The 21,821-nt window shown below is 42.6% G+C and overlaps 1 pseudogene; it reads left to right on the forward strand.

Annotated features, from left to right (window-relative positions):
- The first annotated feature begins 4,779 nt into the window (after positions 1–4,779).
- LOC146073301 (uncharacterized) overlaps positions 4,780–21,821 on the forward strand; it is a 45,515-nt pseudogene continuing 28,473 nt past the window's right edge.

Below are 21,821 nucleotides of genomic sequence, written 5' to 3' on the forward strand. Positions count from 1 at the left end.
AGTTAAAAAGGGACCTTTTTAACTGCCTTGGACGCCCACCTGAACTGCTGTGGAAACAGCATCAGATAAGCGTCATTTATTTTACCACATTGTACGCATTATAATTGTCATTATTTGCGGTGACAATAAACTGTGTTTGCAATATTATACTATTGTGTTCTCTATTTTTCCCATCTATTCCACTACCCCAGTATGGGTTGCTGAGGAGGAGATTTCGGGGAGAATTCTGTGGATGAGAAGTTATACCTGGGTTGACATTTTTAAAACGTATCAAGCTCAATAAACAGTGGTGGGATACCACTGCAAACGGTACTAACATAAGTGTGGCCTTTAAACTGCTTCATGTCCTGTTAATTTGCGGGGAGTGCCGCACCTCCAAACAACTGTCTATATGATTACTATAGTGGGGGCACCCAGCCTAGCAAGATAAAAGTGTCTGTGCAAGTGAGTGTGCCGGTCTCCAGCTCTTTCTATATATATATATATGTATACAAATATCATATAGTGGAGAAACCGCATACTCAAGTTTTAAATGATGCAGGTGCTGGAGCATACACTTTTATATAGCCACAAACTTTATCCAAGCCAGGACAAACGAACCAGCACACCACCGTTTAGTAAATATCAAAAAAAAAAATTCTTTAGTGAGAGGAAGACATCAATTTGGTCACAGGTTTAGCATATTCAAAAAAGTAATTCATGGATACTCATCAGAATTTTTCAGAGGGAGCTGTAAATGGAAGTCCAAGCAGCATATCCCTATTCATGAGCTAGATCCGCCCGACAGCTGTTTCGGAGTGCTACCTCCTTCATCAAGGGCATGCAGCATACTAAGCTGACCTGCGTATATGTAGGGGATGGGATGCCCGCCAAAATTAAACTACACCTTACCTCACCTGTGATCACCTGTGATGCCCAGCTCCCGATTCCCGGCTGTCCGTCTCCATACCTGGAAGTCGCGGCGTGACACGCACGCGTCATATCCTGTAGTGCGCTTCCGCTATTACCTGGGTCTTACGGCGTCTCAGGATTGCCATAGCAACTGTCGGAGTGGACGGAGTTACCGCCCACCCGACGTCACTCGGCTCCGGGCAAAGCTGTAGCTACAGCAAATGACAGACGAGTCACGTCTTAACACTGCTGGCCGCTTGCCTGCTCCGGGTGTCCTATTAGCCAATACCCTTAATCAATATTTTATACAAGCTAATGACAGCTAACTATTTGCGTTACAGCACTGTCTGCAGGACTATATGGCTGGAGTACGTGTAGCGCACGGTAAGAAAGGGGATAATGCTGTTGGCATGCAGTTAGTGAATTTCTCTGGTGGGCATAAAAATGCAGTATGCCGTCTGACAGACACCCACATTCCCCTATCCAAATTAAATAAAAGGAAAAAGATGCATGTGAACCCATAAGGGTATTAAAAAAAGACTAACAAACAACACGCTAGAATAAGACAACTGGTGTCGCTAGACTACTCTAGTCAAAGTAAGGAATACTGACATCAACTTCCCCACAGCTCCGTCTTGTAACATAATATCATTCCTATAAAAAATAAGACACATATATTATGCTGGTCAGTTCAAGACCTATGGGAGAACTACTTTACATATTATACAGTCATGGGGTTCAGCTGATTATAGGTATTGCCAAGGTAAGTAAACTAACTCAATGTCAGCAGCCCTCATTTCCCCTATCAAAATTACAAGAAAACGTTCATATTCAATTCTTCATTTAGGCCTGTTGGAAAAAGAGAGTTCAATTTGTAAATATATTCGCTCTCTTTTCTCAATAACAAAAGATGGCGATCACCACCTATTTTGAGTGGTTTAATGGTGTCCAGTGGCATGAATTTAAAGTCACGTACATTATGGCCTGCCTCAAAAAAGTGTCGGGCTACTGGTGGTGTGCTGGCATCCCTGGTGGTCAGGGCCTTTTTAATGCTGGAACGATGCATGGCTACTCTCTCCTTCACCATCCTTATCATTTTGCCGACATATCATTTTTGACACGGGCAAACTAAAACATAAACAACGTACTTGCTCTCGCAGTTCAGCCTATGCTTGATAGGGTATCTGGTACCAGTAATTGGATGCGTAAAATGCTACCCTGTGATGATGTGGGAACAGTTTACACAGCCGCTGCATCTGAAAGCTCCCGTTCTCATGGATAGCCAGTTCGTGCTACTGCCTATAGGGCTAATGTCCGCAGTGGTAACTCGGTCCTTAAGGTTACTGCTTCTCTTGTATGCGAACATAGGTCTTTCCTTGCAGAACTTCCCGATGATTGGATCGGACTCCAGGATATACCAATTTTTATTGATTACCTCCCTTAATTTAGGTGAGGAAATCGAAAATGTAGTCGGGAAGATTAAGCGTTCCTGTGGGTTAGTATCAATGGCCTTGGATAAAGTGCTCTCTCTCTCTAGGGTCAGGCATCTGTTAATTGACTCCTCTATTTCACCCTTGTGGTACATTCTTTGTATGAAGTCCAGTCCCATTTTTTGTAATGCTGGCATAAGATCTTTGTCTGAGGTAATTCTCACGATTCTAACCATCTGAGAAAATGGTAATCCCCGCTTGAGGGGTTGTGGGTGAAAGCTCTCTGCCAGTAAGACAGAGTTCTGATCCGTAGGCTTTTTATAAATGGTTGTTTGAAAATGTCCATTATTAATAGATACACACACATCTAGGAAATTAACCGATGTAGGGCTGCTGACAGATGTAAATCTAATGGTTCCTGTGATGCTGTTAAGCTGTTCTATAAATATATCAAGCTGCTGAATCCCACCGGTCCACACAGAAAATAAATCATCGATAAATCGAAACGTAAAGAGAAATAAATTTTGAAAATCGTAAATTATGCAGAATATTGGTCAACTCATAATCATACATAAATAAATTAGCGTACGATGGGGCCATGTTCGACCCCATCGCCGTCCCTTGTAACTGTAAATAAAAATAATTTTCGAATAAAAAATATTTTTTTCACCTCTTGTATTTATATATATATATATATATATATATATATATATATATATATATATATGTATATATATATATATATATATATATGTATATATATACATATATGTGTGTGTGTGTATATATATATATATATATATATATATATATATATATGTGTGTATATATATATATATATATATATATATATATATATATATATATATATGAATGAATGAAAAGAAGGTTTCAGAGGGCACTATATAAGGATTTATTTTGACAATACTCAATGTATAGGTTAAATTATGAGAACATAAAAATACTTCAGAAGACTTCAGCTTTGGGATCCAACTGATACACGCCATTTATATATGGTTGATGGCTGGACTAAAGGCCATACATTTTTAGCTCATTTTGAGCTAATTATCTTCATAGAAGCACTCTATTCCACGGCTATTTACTCCTGATTTGTGAGATTCTGGATTACTGGTTTGGTATTTACTCCTGATTTGTGAGATTCTGGATTACTGGTTTGGTATACAACCTATTCAATATTTGAGTATCCAAATAGTCCTTGTAGAGGATATATTTCCTCCATTGCTTCTATATTTGCCCTTTACTATGTCAATTTTGGCTTTTGATTATAATCCATTCACAGCTGATGGGCAATCATTGGGATCAGGGCTGCCATCAGAATATGTGGGACCCCGGACTGACATAATAGACAGGGCCCCTTCCATTTCTCAGACAGTCAGCAGCACTGGCCGCACTACTCAATCTATACATTGCTACATGGGAAATGTGAACTTTGTTCATAACAAATTGCACTTTATAGACTATAATCCTGGGGCCAATATCTGTCTGGGCCTGGATAGAAACTTCTCTGAATGGAGAACACTTAGCACCAGGTGTGTTTGATATGTAGGAAGGTTATGTTCCCACTCTACCAAGGGAAATCCAGTGTAGAATAGCAGATACTCTAAAATATTCCATGTGGTATGAACAGCAGAGTGTCTTGGGAAATATTCCCTACAACATATGACAGGGGGTATTTTTAGCCTTCTCATGTGCAGTTCCTCTCACCCCCTGCCCTTTTCTTAACGTCTAATGCAGTGGTTCCCAACCCTGGTTCACAAGTCACCCCAACATTGCACTTTTTCCAGGTCTCCACACAGAATCACAAGTGACATAATAAGCTCCACATGTGGATCTTTACAAATGTGCCTGAATTATGAGTGCCCCTGCCGGGTGACCTGGAAAACGTGCACTGTTGGGGGTACTTGAGGACCAGGGTTGGGATATGATATATTTATGGGCAGCAATACTGCTATTATCTACACAAAGGTTTCTTGGAAGAGTTTTCATGTATTAATTCCTCATTTATGACAAACTATCATATTTATTTGGTATATTAATGGAATGACATTACTGACTATTATATTGTGCTATTTCTTGACCACTGTATTTGCTATGATATACCATGTGGATGTTTGCCTATTGCCATGGATATATATCAGTCTCACATGCATTGAATAATCTATGATTACTTGTCGTGCTTTATGCGATACAAATTTATTTGAAAATAAAAATATCTAGATCTACACCGGTCATTTCTATATTTTACATATTGATTTTTTTATGTTACAGAAATTCTTCTAAGAACATTAGAAGACATCGCTGAAAGGACATTATTCTCTGATAAAGCCAACTATACACAGTGTTATTCTATACACCTCTGGAGGATTCTCTAAAGACATTCTCATTTTCTGCATGGGAGAAACATTCCACAGCTAATTTGTATCTTATCTATGACAGGATGAGTCTGACAGGAGAGAGACCACATCTGTGCTCTGAGTGTGACAAACGCTTTACATATAAATCACATCTTCTCAGACATCAGAGGAGTCACACAGGAGAGAGACCACATCTGTGCTCTGAGTGTGACAAACGCTTTACATGTAAATCACATCTTCTCACACATCAGAGGAGTCACACAGGAGAGAGACCACATCTGTGCTCTGAGTGTGACAAACTCTTTACATATAAATCACAGCTTCTCATCCATCAGAGGATTCATACAGGAGAGGAGCCATTTACATGTTCTGAGTGTAGCAAGAGTTTTACCCGTAAGTCAACTCTTATTATACATCAGAGGATTCACACAGGAGAGAGACCATTTAATTGCTCTGAATGTGACAAAAGCTTTACATATAAATTAGATCTTCTTAGACATCAGCGGAGTCACACAGGAGAGAGACCACATATGTGCTCTGAGTGTGACAAACGCTTTACATGTAAATCAGCGCTTCTCATCCATCAGAGGAGTCACACAGGAGAGAGACCATATAAATGTGCTGAATGTAGCAAGTGTTTTATCACCAGGCAACATCTTGTTAAACATCAGAGGAGTCACACAGGAGAGAAACCATATAAATGCTCCGAATGTAGTAAATGCTTTTCTCAGCAGTCAACTCTTTCTCAACATCAAAGGAGTCACACAGGAGAGAAACCGTTTCAATGCTTTGAATGCAGAAAGTGTTTTACAGAAAAGAGAAATCTTCTTCTTCACCAGAGGATTCACACAGGATAAAAACACATTAATGTTGTAAATGTAACAAGTTTTTCACTAAGAAACAAGGGACCTTATTCCAGTCCGTTCGTTTGTACCCCTTCGTTTGCAATGGTCCGATGTTGGGCTTTTGGCATAGCATAAGATGACATTTAAAGAAAAGCCAGGTGGCTCTGATATTATTTATCTGCACATGTGCAGGGTCATTTCTGCTCATGTGCAGATGCTGGCTGCGTGCAACCATGTGCTCACACCCAACCTTGCACGCAGGGGGGGGGACAGGGGGCACAAAACTGGTCCATTTTCATATGGGAACACTTAGCGCTTCATGGGTGATCCCATGAGAACACTGGGTGTTCTCATGCTAATGTGCCAATGACGTGGGTGTGGGTGCGGGCGTCTGAAATCACTAGATGTCAGCTCCCCGCCCACTTCCTTCAGAATGCACACACATGTCTTAGGTTGCTCTTTGTAACCTTAGATGTGCGTGTGCCTTCCACATCATTCGATGGTTGGTGACCATCGAATGATGTAGGTGTTTCCCCACAGCCTGCAAATGAATGTTTATGTTAAACATCCATTTGCATCTTGTGCGTGGGATTACCTTCTGCAAGTTGGGGAGAGCAGCCCGGCATTTGCAGGTGAGGTTTGGTGGACTCACAAGGCTGCAAATTCGCAACCTTGTGAGGCAATTACAATAAAACCCCCAAAACTTGTTATACTTCAAAGTAATCACACAGGGGATCAGCCATATCCATGCTCTTAATGCAGCAAGTGTTTTACTAAAGATATAAACCTTGTTAACCCCTTGAGTGGTGGGTTTTGCTGGGGCAAGACAAACCTACCGGGCAGGATTGTCCTGCCCCAGCAAAACCCACCACAGAGTTGTGGGCCACCCCTCTGCATCTCTCCCACCCACCTCATGTCTCCTCCGGCACCTTACGCTCCTGTGCCCTGCCGCTGCCCCAGCCACCGATCATAATATGTGCCAGGCTCGGGTTGCTCAGGATGGCTTGGGAGGACTCGGGCACCTGAAATCCTGAGTCCCCCCGAGCCGCGCTGAACATCCCGAGCCTGCCGCCTGCTATTTACTAGAACTAATGGTGGTGGGGTCAGGGTAGCTCCAGTGTACAATCGCTGGAGCTGAGGTGAGCTTGATGGATGGAAGGGGGAAGGGTGCCTGGAGAGGTGATGCACCAGTGGTGCACACCTGGACACCACTGGTGCACACCTTCATTTTGCGGCAGCACAGCTGAGCCGGAAAATATCCGGGCACACCACTCAAGTGGTTCATCACATACACAGTCACTCTGAGGGTGTGAATGTTGCATGTGTGTCATAAGTACGTTGTATCACACATTATGTGTTTCAGGAAGGTAACTTTAATGTTACAGTATGAATATGGTAATGAGTTGATATAAATCCATCTTGCTAAAGACAGGAGAGCTGTGACCAGTAAGCTGGGGGCTGCTTTTCCCTTGGGACAATCTCTCTTTTGGGAAATAGAGCTGCAGTATAACAGACAATGACGATGTGGCTGCCATTACTGTGCCCTGTAATATACAGCTGTTCTGCTCACACTGGTGCTGGGGCTAGTACAGGAAAGAGCTGTATATCCATTACAGAGTCCCAGCAGCTCCTCCCAGTCCCTATTATACCTCCTTATTCTGTCCCTCATACATTCCTTTTATTTTTTTTTTTTTTTTATTCTTTATTAATTTTCAATATTAACAAACATACAAGAACAACATATAAAATACAGATCACATACATGCATACAACAACAATTAAAAGTTGAGAGAGAATAAACCAGTTGCCATAGTGACATATCACCCTAGACATGTTATAGATATAAACAACACTTTCATCATTAGGACTTTCCCTCCTCCTTGTACATCAAATATTTATGTACCCAGGTACTACTATTCCAGAGATATCAACCAACTATTTTCTTCCCAGAGTGTGTCTATACCTTTCTAACTCCCAAACCTTTTTATCTATAGAAAAGGAAGAAGAGAAACTTAAAAGGTAGCGGAGGTATAAAGATTTGGAGTAGGAAAAGGTATAAATTTACCATTGTGTATAAATTAGATATAGAATCCCATTTACATATTATTACACCCTTCTTACCCCTTCTGAAGCAAACAAATCTTATTCGCCAATATATCCCTTTCCGAAACTACTGTGTTAGAACCAGTGTACACACAAGGTGTTCCTTATTCATACCATATTCCCAATGTGCATATCTGTGTTTCACAGAAAAAAAAGTTTTAGAAGATAAAAAACTTTACCAATAGAAAAATAGAGGGAGAATAATTCCTCTTCAGTGAATATATAATATTTACGTCGCTTATACTGTTGCTAAATCTGGTGTTGGCTACGTGCACCTTTATGGGTGATTTCAAAAACTTTTGTGTCGACATTTAATTACCAGTGCAGTATAATTAAAAAAAAAAATATATAATTTAAAAAGAAAAAAAGATTATATAATAATAAGAAAAAAGATTAAGAGTAGTATAACACCCTCATACGTTATTACCCATAGTCAGAATAACCTCGATCGTCAATAATACATCCCTTCTAGATGCAAAGTGATCTGGCAATTCGTTTTTGCATATCATTGGTCCATTTCCTCTCTTAAATTAATTTACATTATTACCACACTCACCAAAAACAAACAATTAAATACGTACTAACAATACTACATAGACTACAAGTGCCTGTTTTTTCTTTTTGTTAACAGAACAATTGCTAATACCCTGGTCAACTGATCAATCGAGATATCACATACAATGTATCTACTAAGTCAAAATGGTGCATTGAAAATGTAACCATTTCCCCCATATCGAATAGTATTTCTCAACTGCCTTGTCTGTAATATATACATATTTCTCATACTCAGCCGTTTTATTAGCTAGGGAATACCATGCCGCTATGTCAGGGCCTTTTTGCGACATCCATGATCTTGCAATTACTACCTTTGCCAACGCACTCAAGTTAATAACTAGTCGTCTGTCGTCTTTGTTCATACCATTTACCGGCCATATCCCCATCACAAGACAGCTAGGTTGCATACATAGGTCTGGGATCCCCATCCTGAGCATAGCCCTCATCACCCCCAACCAGAAGCGCTGTAATGCTCGACACTCCCACATCAAATGCCAGAAGTTCCCACCTATGATCTTACATTTAGGACACCTATTTCCTGTACCTTCAGAAAATTTACTGATTCTTTCTGGAGTCATATATGTCCGATGCAGAATGTTCAGCTGAATTTGTTGGGTTCTGATTGATTTGGTAGCCAAGGTTATTGTTTTTAAGGCCTCTTCCCAATTATCCTTGTCTACCGCAGGGATATCTCTGGTCCATTTCACCCGTAATTTCTCCAAGTCACCCACTGGAGTCCGCTCCATCAGGGATTTATAGCACCTCGACAGCCGTTTACCCCTAGGGATCTTGGATAACATCTTTTTTACTGGGGATTCTTTTATTTCCCATTCCCTAGAACGAGATTCAGATTGAATGGCACTTCTCATCTGCAAGAATCTAAAAAACATTCCCTGTGGGAGCCCAAATTCCATACGCATCTGGGAGAAGGTTTTCAAATTATTTCCAACAAAAATCTGGTTCAAACTGGTGATCCCATATTGAGCCCATATTCTATTTCCCTGCTGGACTTTCAATTTCTGAAATTGCGGGAGCTGAAAAATACAGTATTCTGGGTCCACTCCCTCATACTGTAAACTTTTCTCCACCCGTTTCCAGATAGTTCTAGCTTGTTTCAGAAGAGGTGGATTATGTTTAGGGGCTATTTTCCCCAGAAGAATCTGTAGGGGAGATAACCCAGGGGCGGCCTTAGCTACAAATGCTAACAGATCTTCCGTGTTTTCATCTTTGTTAACCCACCCAGCCAAGTGATTCATCTGGGCTGCATGGTAATAATATCTAAAATTGGGTAACGCTATACCACCACTGTCTTTTGCATTACATAGCGTATTTAATTTGATTCTGGGGAGCTTATTACGCCAGAGAAACATGGAGATCATAGAATCCAATCGTTTAAAAAACTTATCACCAATATATATAGGGGAATGCACCAAGATATAAAGTATCTTAGGCAAAATTGACATTTTAACCAGGTTGGATCGACCCATCAATGTAAGTGGGAGTCTCAACCAACTTTTAAACTTCTTTTTTATTTCCTCAAACAAGGGGAGAATATTGTCTTCTATGTAATCAGCAGGTCTCCCTGACACAATAATCCCCAGATATTTAATTTTTTGCACGACTGGAATACCCATACTATCTGAGGCCCTGACCGAACCCAATGCCAATAATTGTGATTTACTATAGTTGATTTCCAATCCAGAGTAACAGCCAAATTCAGTTATAATAGACATTATCTCCGGAAATCTATCGGCACCGTCCATCAATCCAACAAGGAGGTCATCAGCATAGAGAGAGATTATATTATAACCTATACCAACCCTCCCAATCCCGTTCCTCAACCTACACGCCAGAGGCTCCATTGCCACCGCAAATAATAGGGGCGACAATGGACACCCCTGACGCGTACCCCGGAATAGTGGGAAGGGCTCAGAAACATAACCATTCGCTAGGATACGGGCCGAGGGATGACTATATAGTAAAAATATCCTATCGATAAATTTATTGCTCAGACCGAAGGCCATTAAGGTCTGTTTCAGATATGGCCATTCCACACAGTCGAAGGCCTTATTAGCATCAAAAGATGCCACCCCAACCTCGTGTTTGACCATATCTGCCATCTGTAAATACATATGAACCCGGCTTAAGTTATTGGCTGTGGACTTCCCCTTCATAAAACCATTTTGATCCGGGTGGACTATACCGCCAATAACACTGTTGAACCTATTTGCCAAGATTTTAGCATAAATCTTGGCATCCACCGTCATCAGCGATATTGGACGGTATGAGTCCACCCGGAGTGGGTCTTTCCCATTTTTTGGAATCAGAGTTATAATAGCTTCGGACATGGAATTTGGTAGTATACCTCCTTGTTCCATGTCCTGAAAAAGTGTTAATAATTTGGGAGCGAGGTTCACAGCCAATACTTTGTATAGTTCCCCCGGGAGACCATCGATTCCTGACGCCTTATTGGCTGGTATAGATTTAATCGCGTCCAATATCTCCTCTAATGTAAAGGGGGAGTCTAGTACAGACCTTTCTTCATCCGATAAGGTGGGAAGTCTACTTTCCCTTAAATATTCCACTAACGTAGCCTCTTCCACATCGATTCTGGATTGATAGATATGCCGATAGAATTCCCTGAAGGCCTCTGCAATGTCACCGGAGGTGAAACATACTTGACCGTCTTCAGTAATTATCTTAGGGATAATATTAGAGGGCTTGTTAACTCTGGCCAAGTGTGCCATATATCGACCGGATCTATCACAATTTTGATAAAAGGAATAAGATTGTTTTATTAAATTCTGATTAACCATTACTTGCAGGTGCTCCACCCATTTTTGTTTAGTAGTTAGCCAATCATGGCGTGCCTCATCTGACTTATCCTGAATATATTTTTTTTCCATTTCTGACATTGATTTTTCAAGGTCTAGAGCTATTTCTTGATTTTTCTTTTTAATCCCAGCTACTTTTTTAATCAAATTGCCCCTCAGATAGGCTTTGAGAGTATCCCACACAACATTAAACTGGGCAGTATCTACATTAGTTTGGAAAAACTCCTCAATCAACTCACTCGTCTCTGCTAACCCACCAAGATACGGGATCCATGAGGGATGGAATTTCCAGTATGTAAATCCCCTTTTTTGTCTAGTATCCAACTGCATTAAGATCGGTGTATGGTCAGAGATACCCTGCGGTTTATACTCGATTAAGTCTACCGATTTTATCACATTATCAGAAACTAAAATCATATCTATTCTAGAAAAAGTATGGTAGGTGGCAGAGTAGCAAGAGTATTGGTTAATATGCGGGTGCCTTTCCCTCCAAATGTCCCTCCACCCTATTTCTCCAATGAAGTTAGCAACATTACTGTTACTATCAGCATAATCTTGGTTGCGCTTCCACCTATCCATGCTTGGGTTCATAACCGCATTAAAGTCGCCAAGACAGATTACGGAGCTATTTGGTCTTTCGGTGACGAACTCCACCGCATGTCTCAGTACCTCAAAGGAGAAAGGGGGTGGGATATATATAGCAAGAATACAATATCTGACCATATCTATACACCCTTCAATGAACACATACCTTCCTAATTTATCAATTTTGGAGGAGAGTATTTCAATTTTAACATTTTTTTTAATCAAAACTGAAACTCCTCTAGCATATGGGGAGAAACAAGAGTGAAATGACATTCCTATCCATGTCTTTTCAACTACCGCCACCTTGTCTCCAAATAGATGGGTCTCTTGCATGCAGATTATGTCAGCCTGCATGGATTTACAATGGCTAAGTACCAAGGAGCGCTTTATTCTATCACCCAACCCCCTAACATTCCAAGTCAGTACAGATATCATTGACACTTTAGAGTCAAATTAACCACAGGATCCGCAATTATCCCATAAGTATACAACCTAGCATCAAGGAAAATACTATCAAAACAGGCACTTGTAGCATAACAAACAACATTGAACATTAACCCCGATCCCTCCCCCTCCCTGTATAACCTACCCATCTAGGTATACCTATCCCGGTACAATACCCTAACTTCAATCAAACAACATAAAAACCATCACACGCCCATTCATTAGAGGCTATTCACTGACAGTCACGAAACGCTAGGCGTGCCTACCCTCCAGTAACCCCACAGGAGTACCCCCCAGCCCTCCTCCAAATCAACGCCACCATTTTCACCTAAACAATTTTTATACATATTCCCAATACTGGGAGCAAGAATTTATGCATGCAGCTGGAATAGCAGATATGGAGGGGGAAAACAACACTAGCAGCTTTTTACTATATATGCAGATCTTATTTCCCAACGGATACCGACAATCTTATTTATTACCACTACTGGGAATACTGCTATTTAACCACTAAGGATTACCTAGGATTCCTCATTGCTGCTACCCCATCCAATCTACCATTCCAATCCAATATTATGGCCCCGACAATTCCAAATTACATTTAATATTAGACATTATTAAAAACATTTAAAGTAGAGAATAGAGAACAGAAAATGGAAAACATAAGAAAAGCATACCATAAAGCCATAACATACTCAATTATTTCAGCACATCTTAATATAATTCCCCAACTACCACAAGATAAGGCTGCCCTCAGGCCTTCAGGTCCCCAAACATAATAAAGTCCAGACCATCATAGTCAAATTATAGACTTTAAGGGATAAGCTGCCGATCCGCAGGGTAGTATTTATTTAACCACTCCGCAACAGCTCCAGGACTAGTAAAGAACATTGCCTCGTCATTCACAATGACTTTCAACCTTGTCGGGTAGAGCATCGAATATTTAACGTTGAGCTCTCTCAGCCTTAACTTGATATCTCGAAACCGAGCTCTTTCCCTTTGCACGTCGAGTGGGAGATCCGGGAAGATGGAAACTTTATTCCCATTATGCAACAATTCCCCCTTGCTTCTAGCAGCTCTCAGGATATTGTCCCGGTCACGATAGTGAAGCAACTTGGCGATTATCGTGCGTGGATATGCGCCAGGCACTGGGGGCCTAGAGGGAACGCGATGCGCCCGTTCTACAGTGAAGAAGGGTGATAGAATCTCCAACCCAAGGGTCTGCTTTATCCATTCCTCAACAAATTTCTCAGGCAAGGTCCCCTCAGCTCTTTCCTCCAGACCAACAATTCTTATGTTGCTACGGCGCATCCGCCCCTCCATATCAACATTCTTATATTGCAGGTCTTTTACCACTTTCTCAAGTATCCCAACACGGGCCTGCAGGGGGGATAAAGTGTCCTCAATATTGGAGACCCTGGTCTCCACCTCTGTTACCCTAGATCGAATTTTCTGAGCGTCCTCTCTTAACAGGGTTATATCAGACTGGACCTTACCGAGTTGTACCGATAACCGGCTCTCGCTGGCATTAACGGCGTCCAGGACCTGCTGTAAGGTCACTTCTTTAAGGGCCTCCGCCCCATTACTCTCCTTTGTGGGGGTACTAAGAAGAGTAGTCTCTCTGGAGTTACTGGTATTACGTGGTTGTGTTCGCGCGAACTTTTCCAGTTTAGCTGCCGTAGTGGTCTGGCTTGCTTTCCCCATATTGAGGAGATATTAATATACAAGTATATTCTAAAAAAAGATTAAACTTGTTTTAGCCCTGCGGATCTTCACCACACACACACTGAGACACAAACGGCAATCCTGGCCTTAGACAATGCAACAGGCAACAGGGCAACAGTTACCCCACCAAAACGAATAGCATCCAATTGCAGCGATGATCAAAGATTTGAACAAACTTATGCTGCGGCTTAGTTCGATGTGCGGCAGGACTTAAGTATCACTCTATACCTGCTAAACGGCTATTCAGGGTTTTTTATTTTCCCCTTTACTGCCCAGTCTCTTAAGCAACCTCAAAACCACATAGACTGCACGGGTTTTTTTTTAAGGCATTAGCTTTGGACCTTGGTTCCGAGTCTAGGCGCCCCTTACGAGGGTAATGATTGCCCGTGCACACCCCACTGATAATGTCTATGTGTGTGGACTTTTATCCCGCTTCTCACGGCTTTTACCTGCTTCAGCCGTAGGGCGACTTAAACTCAGCTCACCAGTATTCGGACATCACCAACAGGCTTTACTGATGACTCGGATAGCAGTTCCCACGCGGCGTCTGGTTTCGTCTAGCAGCCTTTCTCCTTACTGCCTCTCTCCGTCCAGCCTCACACTGTCCTGTAGATACATCTCACGTGGTGGCTGGCGGCGTCTGACGGCATCAAATGGCACCCGCTCCACGGCTGGATCACGACTGCGCCACACCCCCTCCGGAGCTCTCACCCCCGGTGTACTGGGGAGTAGCACTCTCAGACCGTGCGGCTTTGGTAGATATCAGTCAGTCTGCCAGACATCGTAGTCAACTTTTGCTCCAAACAGCGGGGGGACTTTTCTTTGCTAGCCGGCACCTTACTCCCATTCCAGGTAGCGTTTCATCAGGAGGGTCGGACCGAGGATCAGCTCTCCCGCATGGAGTCACCGGAAGGCAAGATCCTCCCTCACGTCACGCACGCCGTCATGACCGCGCCCCCCCTATAATCCCTCATACATTCCTATTGCTGTCTTACCTCCCTCTGATTCATATACTATGTATTATATTGTATAATGGTGCAACTAAGACATCGGTCCCCTGTATCCCATATTAATCAATGATTATACAGCTGTTTGTTTGCTGGCACTAGGTGATTAAAGCTGATATCTGGTTGCTGTGGGTAACAGCACATATTTTGTTTTTACACCATGTTATGAATAAAATCCCATTGATAACACATTGTTTACCATGTTTATGATCAAGAACTTAATTAAAATGACTTAGTGACTATAATCAAACAATATCAGTAACTACTATTTATGTTACTGACAGTTATCCCCATAATACTTGTTGTTGAATAAATACTGATCCTTATAAATTATATGATTCTGTTTTTTTCTGCTGATCTAATATATTTTATATTTATTAAATCCTTTTGTACATTGTTTTACATATTAGATGATGGGACCAGGGGAGATACAGATGGAGCCTCCATCATCTAGCCTGCCTATGGTGTTTGTCCCACCATAACTAGCACAGCATGGTATATGGCATATGGCATTATCTACCAGCAAGACCAGTCCCATATAAAACAGGAGATTCTTGGCTTTCAGGGCTCCAATGAGTATAATCATCAGACACATCTCACCATCACCTGACTACTTATAGGTAGAGCTTAGGGCTTCTATGAGATTATCCAACACTGATCCTGTATTGTCCTATATTACACTTTCCCACAGATTTATTTTAATATTAGAATTGGAATGAGCACTACTGCTGTCACTGATAGTACATGGATGCTCCTGTTCCATAGTCTGATCCATGGCTGACAACAGGAGGAAAGATATACATGATATTACAACACGTGATCACCCAGTGATACAGACAATAGAGGGGCTGCTACCCTGTAATTCAGCCACTGATTTCATAGAATAGATTGCCTGTAAATCATATCTAAATAGTTTTTATTAATACAAGTATTAAAACAACAGAAGAGATAAAATGACACACAGGTTCCTGCACACAGATGTATATTAGGAAATGTCTCTGCTTGTCCATGTGATTCTCACCAGACCGATTTTATGGGACAACCGATGGTGTCTGACTCCTAGAAGCACAGTCCAAGCATATGTTGTTACAGTATCTAACCACGTGGGGATAAGTTTAGTGATGTTTGTGATGTAAATGATGGTCGATCCTATAATTATATATAATAATAACAGTCCCAATGCCAATATCGGAGTCCCAATAGAAACTGCATCCATACTGTCCTGGTCTGGTCCAAGCAGAGATGGATGACCTTAATGTGGGAAAACAAGTGAGTGCTAGGAGTTGGTTATATAGTAAATCCGAGATTTGGGGCCAGAAGGAAGTGTTCTGGGTGATAGATGCAGATCATTTGTCTATTAGGTAAAGGGTTAGATAAGGTCCTTATGTCTTTTACATTGCACAAGTTGTGTTTTAGATTTATTGTTGAAAGTGGAAGAGAGACCATAAGGAGATACATTGGAAGATCAAAACATTGTTCTACCTCTCATTCCATATACAGGATATATGGATAAATCTATCCCACTTTGAGCATCAAATAGTCACAATTTTAAATAACATGAAATAGATAAAAATGGATTATAAACTTACTAAGGTTAAGAATTGGGGAAGATAATCGACATCAGTTAACATAAATGTAATCAGTCCATGGCCCTTATTCTGATCGGTGCGGATATTCCCGAATTCTTACGGTGCGGTCCGCACGCCACGCTGTGCGGCAGCGTGCGGGCATCGTCCGTAGAAACGCCCACGTGTCCTCCGCATTCGGACGGACTCACTCTTTAAGAACAGGGCGTGTGTACGGACGACATACAAACTGTGCGTGTGTGGTGGAAACGTACAGATTCTTGCACGGTCTTCCCGCACAAGCATGGTCTTACCGCGTCAGAACGTACAGGAAGCTATCCGTACGCCCCGATGCGGAGTATTTACGCACAATCCAACACTTATGTACTGAGTACACACAGCGATCACATGACCCACTTAGGCTATTAGGCAACCTCCTGAAAAAGGGATTGTTATCAATTTCAATCAATTAAATGCTCATCTATACTAACCCACATTCCTACTACATTCATGACACACATTAACCCTTACAGCATGTGACCCTAACATACATCTATATACACTATGTACATTTTGCTTATTTTAAACATTTTAAACAACTTACACATATACTTTAGCATGTTAGGAAAAAACACTGACCACTTTGAACTTTAAATAAATATTTATTTACAAACAAGAATAAAAAACTGAAAATTAATTTTCCGCATCAATGATGCTTTCGATGAGGCTCAACATTTGCCGCATCAGGCCTCGTAGACGAAGGAGGGCCCCACGGTGACCCTCCTCTGCTTGGGCAGGCTCATCTGTGGAGGAAATTCAAATTTAAAAATGACTAATGATATTCATGCATACATTTAACATAGTCAAACCTACATTTTAAACATGCATTGTGACAGGTCTGTGTGTATATATATATATATATATATATATATATATATATATATATATATATATATATATATATATATATATATATATTTATATATAGATATATATATATATATATATATATATATCTCTATATATATATATATATATATATATATATATATATACACACACACACACACATATCTAACTATATATATGAGACATACACCTATACATACATGCATACATACTACATGGAAAGCCTGATTTTGGCCCTCTACCCTTTACTCTGTAGAACACCTCACAGTCATACTGCTCCTTCTCAATCCAAACCCACCCATGACTAAGCTCTGAGAAGCATGCCACGCGCTGCACCAATCACAATTCTGCAAACAAAGTTCAGTGTCTGTTATATGATGGAGCCTGGCAGGGGAGTTACACAACTCTCAGGAATGCTCAGTACATTTGTGCAATCAAGCATGGCTTGGCTGCTGATGGTCTGCTCCAGAAATCATTGTCAGAATGCCAGTTCGGGTAAGCTGCAGCACTAACCCACTCACATGCTGAAAAGCATTACTAAGACCAAATACACACACAATTATGGTGCAAAACATACATGCAGACCGCAGGGGGTGGTTAGCTAGAGGAGGGCCCAGGGGCACTGACCACTTGTTACTCCAGTCTAAGCCACGCCTGTCCATACTCCATTTAGGCCATACTGAATCTAGTTTACAAAGATCATTCACCAGTAAACTCTACTCACCTATATGAGCCTACAGATTGTATGCAACCAGCAGGGACATGTAACCCTTACATGAGCAAGTCATCACTTTCTTCCTGGATACAGATTAACTACACAGGTTCAGTGGCACTTCAATTCGACCTGAAAGCCATCCGCACAACCTGTGTCATTAATATGTGTCCAGGATGAAAGGGATGGTTTGGCCACCCTATCTAACCCCAAAGTGTGTCTGTTGCTACCCAATTTGTTGTTTGCCTTTATAGTATTTTCAAACACATTTGACTCAACAGTGCTACATATCAAATAGTGGATGACAAAAGGAATAACGATTCTTTATGTATACATACCACTTTCGGCCGGCTGCTCCACCTCACAGGCCTCCTCATCCTCCCCCTCTTCCTGGGCCTCCTCGGCTGGCACGACCTCCTCCTCGGCTGCCACCTCGTGGTTGAAAGCCACCACCTCTGCCTCCACTGGCCACACAGCCTCCTCCACTCCATCCCTTTCCTCCGCCACCCCTTCTTCATTATCTTCCTCCTCGCCCATAGCTGGCTCCGCCTCCTCCTGGGCCTGGGGCGCCTCTGCCTCCTCCTGGGCCTGGGCCGCCTCTGCCTCCTCCCGGGCCTGCCTTGTTTGTGCACGTGCTGTATTTGGGAAAAATCTAAAAAGTGCCAATTAGTGGTAATTTGTATTAAGCCTTATCAACCTATAAATGCAAAGGTTAAAAGTACTGATAATTGTACATGCAAACAGCTCCTCAGTGGCCTTTACAAAACACAGCCTGTAACATGGCAGGTATGCTGTGACATTTGGCCCATTGTAAGCATCACAAGCATTAATCCTCCCCAATAACATATTTTATGACCATTACAGGGTGTCAAACAGAAAGTAGCACTCATATATTGTATGCCATGTTTAACTCATGATCAGGCTGGTGACCTTAGTGGATTAAATAATGTCAGGTGTCCAAATCCACATTTACTGTTGAAATACTCACATCTAGCAATGCTGGCCCTTATTGATTGAAGCCTCTCTGGCTCCCTGCGCCGGAGGTCGGACCACCGCCGCTCCAGCTGAGCGATGGTCCACCGCACCTGGGTGCGTGCGTATATCCGGCGGCGGGCCACCGCATAGGCAGAGCGTTTCTGCCTGTTCGTTATAAAGGGGCCCGCCCGCCCCAGCCTGGTCTCCATAACGGAGACCAGTGTCCTCAGCTCTGCTGGCGAAAAAGGTGCTGCTCTGCCATAAGCCGCCATCTTAGCAATGGCACAAATCAAACAATCATGTGCTGTCATTGGTTGATCAGAGTGATATTTGGTATTAACTTTATTGTTCATTTTTACACTAACAGCGTGTATGCGCCCGAACAGACGGCTAACCCATTGCATCGCACACCCATCCTAAACAGTGTAAAATAAGATGGAAACACATTATATCTAATCTATAACATTCACCAAACATGGGTATAAGCAAGAGGTGAAATAGTATGCATCACTAGACACTTACACCTAACTCAACAAGGTACTAAACAGCTAATTTATAATGAAAGCTATGCAGCAGAAACATAGCAAATAGTGGCAGACCTTTTCCCAAAATTAGGCCATGCTGCCATGTGTACACTTACCTTCTACTGGCCCCTACTACAGAGGTGGAATGAAAAGTAGCTAGCATCTAACCTGAATTTGGAGTGCTTTCACATGTGATTTGGACGCTAGCACTGATTACTTGTGGCTAAGTGGTGGACTGGATTGACATATGGAATGGGTAGTGTCAGTTGTACTACATAGCAAACAAGTGCACAGTACAGAAGTACATTCAAATATACATTTCATGTCTGACCTCAGTTTTATTTGGTCATTGGTGTTGGAATCTGCATGTAGCTAATAAATCAGACTTACTGAGTTTGCCAGGTTTTTTGGAAATATTTTTCAACACCAAGGGGCGGGCCGTATGCGCCGCACGGTTGACGCTGGCGTACAGGACGCGGCCGTACGGAACGCAGGTTGCAGCTGATTAACGCCAATTACAGAAATAGTATTTAAAGTTGTCCTAGAAATGCAAACACTTGTTGCAAACATGGCTGCCTCAGAGTCAGAGGAAGACCAGGTGGTGCAGAATCTCTTGTCCCGCATGGAGGCCAACACAACCTATGTCCCCCTCAACCCAGAGCACCCAGATGGCCCATCAACATCAGGCCAATCAGCAGCTGGGCCATCCTCAGCATCAGCAGAATCATTGGGAACACAGCAGGTGGCTTCCCAACAGAGTAGCCAGCCCAGCACTTCAAGTACAGCAACCTGTGGCCGTGGCAGTGCCCGTGCCCGTGCCCGTGGCCGCAGTGGGGCAACAGAGGAACCAACCACAAGAAACATGGCATATGAACCGCGGGAGCTTGACATCCTGGTGACCCGGGCACGTGCCACCTGGCCCCAGTAGCAGGCCCGTGCAGCAGCAGCCGGTATTGTCCGCGGCTGAATTGTCCATGTGGGGCCGTGTGCTGGATAGTATTGTGCAGCAGGGAGAGTCGGCATTCGAGCGGGTGCGTAGGGCCGAGGAGGTGCTGCAGGGTTTGACCACCAGCCAGCAGAGTATTGCTGCGAGCCTGCAGGCTATGAGTGCCAGCCAGCAAGCTATTGCTGCTAGCCTGCAGGTGCTGGCTGATCAAGCCCTGCGGCAAAATGACCTCCTCCTCCGCCATAATGAACTTATGGTGGAGCTAGTTACCAGCAATAGGGCCCTAATGTCACCCGCTTCGGGTGCATTACCAACACCATCACTCCCTGCTGCCAGAGGGGGAAGAACATCCACCCCCTCCCCAGCATGTGCTCCACATGAGCCACCATCTGACTCTGGCCGTGGACGAGGCCGAAGAGCTGCTGCACGTCGCAAGGAGCCTGCCAGGGGCAAACGTGCCCGCAAATGAACTTGTGTCCCCATTAATCTCCACCGTTATGTCTTCCCAAATCTTCCATTGAGCTGTGTGTGTCAGCATCCTGTGTCCAAATCCGTGCCCAGGGTCACCACTTTTGCCCGCGGTTCAAACGTCATGTTTGGTTCCCCTGTTGCCCTGTTTCGGCTACCATTACTGTGTGCTGTACTTGAAGTGTTGGTGCTGTACTTTTGTTGTGAAGCCACCTGATGTGTTCCTAATGATTCTGCTGTGGCTATTTATTCTATATTATTTCTTTGTAGTCCTGTTATGGTACCATTTGTTTTGTGATGTTTTTGAAATTTTTGCCAAAGTTTCTTTAATAAATGTTATTTTGGCCCCACAAATGTCTGTATTAATTGATACATGCAGAAGTGCCATGTGTATTAGTATTATTAATATGAAGTTGTGTGCATTATTTGCAGTGTAAAAGTGTGTGACAAGTGCAGCATGTAATGTTCCCTTTAAGCTGCAATGCTTCCAATTGTAGCAGTGAGAAGCGTGTAATTAACAAGTAATGGGTAAAGTATGTGATTGTATTGGGTTCAGGTGACATTGGTTGAGGTGCGTCCGTCCTGATTAGGCGTTCCGATTGCCTAGCACATGACCGAGTGGTGTCCGCAAAGCAAGAGTAGCCTTTTGGACACCGCACATTTCTTTCCTTTTTGTTCGCGTGCATTCGGCGTGCTGTCCGAATGCACGCCTACCAAAATATGTGTACTCCCCCGTGTCCGCCCATGTTTCCGCCCAGTTTAGCCCACTTTGAAACTATGCCCCTGTGTCATTCCGCATGACGCCCATAACACACCCATATTGCCCGAGTGATTGCGGTGCACATTTCTGTACGGTATTAATGAGAACAAGTACGGAGACCATGCATGGCACATGCGCGTCGCGTTCTCCACGCATGCGCAGACGGCT

Source organism: Crinia signifera, chromosome 4 (assembly GCF_055691185.1).
Source record: "Crinia signifera chromosome 4, ASM5569118v1, whole genome shotgun sequence".
NCBI classification, from domain to species: Eukaryota; Metazoa; Chordata; class Amphibia; order Anura; family Myobatrachidae; genus Crinia; species Crinia signifera.